This window comes from Orycteropus afer, unplaced genomic scaffold (genome assembly GCF_000298275.1).
Source record: "Orycteropus afer afer isolate SDZICR_OR568_19922 unplaced genomic scaffold, OryAfe1.0 scaffold00010, whole genome shotgun sequence".
Lineage (NCBI taxonomy): Eukaryota > Metazoa > Chordata > Mammalia > Tubulidentata > Orycteropodidae > Orycteropus > Orycteropus afer.
This window is the reverse complement of record NW_006921597.1, coordinates 20,886,333-20,890,628: the sequence shown is the minus strand read 5'-3', so window position 1 is coordinate 20,890,628 and position 4,296 is coordinate 20,886,333.

The window sequence follows — 4,296 nt, the reverse complement described above, 5'->3', positions numbered from 1 at the left end:
CTTGTGTTTTATTGACTATGCAAAGGCATTTGATTGTGTGGATCATGACAAATTATGGACAACATTGAGAAGAATAGGAATTCCTGAACACTTGATTGTACTCATAAGGAACCTGTACATTGACCAGGAGGCTGTCGTTCGAATGGAACAAGGGGACACTACATGGTTTAAAATAAAAAAGGGAGTGTGTCAGGGGTTGTATCCTTTCCCCATACTTATTCAGTTTATACGCTGAGGAAATAATTCAAGAAGCTGGACTATATGAAGAAAAAGATGGCATCAGGATTGGAGGAAGAATCATTAACAACCCGAGATACACAGATGATACAACTTTGCTTCCTGAAAGTGAGGATGACTTGAGGCACTTACTGATGAAGACTGAAGAATACAGTCTGCAGTATGGATTACGTCTCAATATAAAGAAAACAAAAATCCTCACAACTGGACCAATAAGCATCATCACAATAAATGGAGAAAAGATTGAGATTGTCAAAGAATTCACATTGCTTGGTTCTACAATTGATACCAATGGAAGCAGCAGTCAAGACATTAGACGACATGTAGTACTAGGCAGGTCAACCATGAAGGAACCTTTTCAAGTGCTGAGGAGTAAGGATGTCTCCTTGAGGACTAAGGTGCGCCTGACACAAGCCATGATATTTTCAAGCACCTCGTATGCATGTGAGAGCTGGACAACGAATAAGGAAGACCAAAGAAGAGTTGATGCTTTTGAGCTGTGGTGCTAGTGAAGAATGCCGAAAGTACCATGGACTGCTAAAAGAACTAACAGATCTGTCCTGGACGAAGTGCAATCAAAATGCTCCTAAGAAGGGTGAATGGTCAGACTTCGTCTCACCTACTTTGGTCATGTTGTCAGAGGTGACCATTCCTTGGAGAAGGATGTCATGCTTGGTAAGGTGAAGGGTTGACAAAAGAGGGGAAGGCCTTCAATGAGATGGAGTGACACAGTGGCTGCGACGATGGGCTCAAGTATAGCAAGAGTCATGGATCTGACACGGGATCAGGTGGTGTTTCGTTCTGCTGTGCACGGGATCGCTATGAATAGGAAACAACTCGACGGCACCTAACAACACAACAGTATATAATGATTATGTCAGTTGTGGGGCTGACAGCGTCTAAACTGAATCCAATTCATGATTGACTGTTTTTATTTCAGTTTCTAAAAGACCATCTCAAGAAACAGATTGTTCTGGTTTCCTAGTGCTGCTCTGACAGGAGTATACCACAAATGGGATGGCCTTAACAAACAGGAGTTTATTCTTACAATTTGGAGGCTTTAAGTCCAAGTTCAAAGTGCCAGGCTCTAGGGGCTGGGTGAAAGCCCCTCAACTTTGGGCCTCAGCTCTGCCTCTTGCTCCCAACCCACTGAAGCTAGAGGCTTTTCTTCACTCAAGCAGCTGCTGGCTGCTGAAGCTAACAAGCCCAAGGTTGACAAATAAAAGGGCACAGTCCCAATGTTACCAAACCACATGGCAAGCCATTAATTCAAGTCCATTGTAAGTCCCAAGGTTGGCAGAGCATGGCAGGGTCCAAGCTAGAGACCATTCCCAAAAGCTGCTTCTTATATACGGGAAGCAGCCCACATAGCCAAAGCAGCTACTCAGCTGCTTGTGGTAGATCCCACCATGGAGTTGATTGCCAGTCTTATCATGGGGAATAACTACCACCAGCTGCCCAGCCACTCAACCAGGCTCAGCCAAGTTAACACACAAACATAACCACTACACAGATCTTTGCCTAATCTTTCTATCTGAGCGCGAATCATCTTCTTTGTGACTCAGCTTCCAATAATAATTCCCTTAGGCTCTGGTGGCATAGTGCCTAAGGCACTTGACTGCTAACCAGAAGGTTGGTAGTTCAAACCCACCAGTCACTCCTCAGAAGGAAGGTTGGGCAATCTTACTTCCATAGTGATACTGCCTCAGAGACCCAAGGGAGGGTCGCTATTAGGCTATCAGTAAGGTTGACTCCTGGCACATAACAACAACAACAATCTTCACAAGGGGGAAGGAGAATCATTATTGTATCAACAGTCCAAGGCTGATTGCTATGAGGTCAAGGTCAGACATACCTCTACTCTCAAATTTTTTTACCAATTATGACACGAGCTGTCACTCCCACGGCACTCTCTGCTTCTTTACTGGATTCAGTAATTCGTTGCAATGGCCACATAAAACTCACAAATAATACTCATGATTACAGGGTTTTTTAAAGGAAGTAATGGGTTAGAATTCACGATCAGGAGTGAGTCAGCATATGGAAGCTGGCTACCTTATCCTTCTGCTGCGGAGGGGCTGGTGGGTTAGAACCACCAACCTTTTGGTTAGCAGCCGAATGCTTTAACTACTGCACCATTACAGCTCCTTTTCTATCACCAAAAGCAAAACCAAACTCAATGTCATCGAGTCCATTCTGCCTCATAGCGACCCCCACTGGGTTTCCAATGCTGCAAACGTTACAGAGGTTGCTGCTGTTGTTAGGTGCCCGCCCCCAGTCCTCTCCGACTCATAAAGACCTTACAACAGAAAGAAACACTGCCCGGTCCTGTGCCAGCCTCACTAGCCTTGCTACATCTGAGCCCATCTCCCTGCCACAGAGCTCCTCTAACAGCACTGGGCAACGAAACTCACGGACAGCAGCGCCCCAATAGAGGACACACAACTCCCCACCCACCTTCCACTCGCACTGCGCAGCCTCTGTCCACGGGTGGGAAGTAAGCCCCTTGCTGGCGCGTAGTGACGTCAAGGGGGCGTGGCTTGCGGGAGGCGGGGTCTTCCCCCGCAGCGAGAGGCGAGGCCGCTCTGCTCTAATTTTTCACCGCCGGAGTAGGTTGGAAGAGGAGGTGGAGGTTGTGCTTTCTAGTGTAGGGAAGATGGCGCCGCCGGTGACGGAACGGGGGCTGAAGAGCGTCGTGTGGCAGAGTGAGTGCCGTGGGGTAGCATCTGAGAGGGGAAAGGCCGGAGTCGGCTGCACCGGGCTTACTTTTCCTGCTCTAGCCATGCGGTTTCTGGGGGAGATGCCGGGGGCACTTGTTGCTTTGGACCCGCGCGTCCCTGTTAGGACTTCTTCCTGCTTTCCTTCCTCGTCAGTCTTTCCAGCAGCTGAGATGGGCGGGGTGCGAGAGGACGCGGCCTTCTCCCTCGGGTCGGGTAAACCACTGGCCGCGGCTCCTGGGGGAGTGCTGTGGCAACGCCTTGGGGTCTGGCTGGGAAGCTCTGTTCTGGGTGATCCGCACCCAGCCGGGCTGTAGTTCGTAGCCCCTGTCTGTATTCTCGGACGCCCTCCCCACCCTCCTCGGCTCTCGAGTGCACCCAGCCTTGGAATACGCTTCCTTCCTCCCCTTGTAGCGCTGGGGCCCCACCAGTCGGTGATGTCTCTCCACCTTAGACAATCTAGGCACTGTTTCTCTCCATCCCGCCCTCTTCCACCACCCCCACCACCACTCTCCCTTGAGTTTCCAAAGACTGGTTATTCGTGTTAGTACCAAGGATAATTTTACAACCATAGTTTTCAGTATCTGTGAATACTTTTTTCAAAACCTCACTGCTAAATACCTTTCTTCCACTATTCCTAGGAAAACTAACTTTCCAAACTTGAAACAGGGCCTGTTGGAGTGGCAGTGCGAAGATTAAATCTCTCTAGTAGTGACAGCTCCCTACATAGCCAGGCAAAGCTGTAGCATCTTTTCTGCCTTTGCCCTCCACTCCCAATTGTTAGGAGTACTATTTATTGTTTACTGAAGTTCTGCCATGTCATCTATAGCTTTAGTAAATACCACTTCAAACTTAGGTCTGGCAGGTAAGAGAAGAAATGAAACCTCCAAACAGGAAGAACCATCATTGTTTGGCATTGCTGGGTTCAAAGTAATTATGGTCTAGCAGTGGAAAGAGTAGCAACTAGTATTTTTGACTCTGGCTTGTTGAGTGAAGAACAGAAATGAATGAGTTAACAAATTTCTGGGAGTTGTAGGATTCCTTATGTAAAATTAAAACCCCAGATCAGTAACTGACACAATGTTTAACATAGAGCAGACACTAAACTAATGTATGAGTAGGTGAAAAGTTAAAGTAATGAAAACACCTTTGTAAAAAATAGCATAATTATAAGGTTGGCATTTTGTTTTTCAAGATTGACACTGTTGACTTTTAAGATTTGGGGATGTTTTAAAATCACCGTGGTGTTTGAATACTGTGGTAGTTAGGTTTGTGTGTCAACTTGGCTAGGCCTGGTTGAGTGGCTGGGCAGCTGGTGGTAGTTATTCCCCATGATGAGACT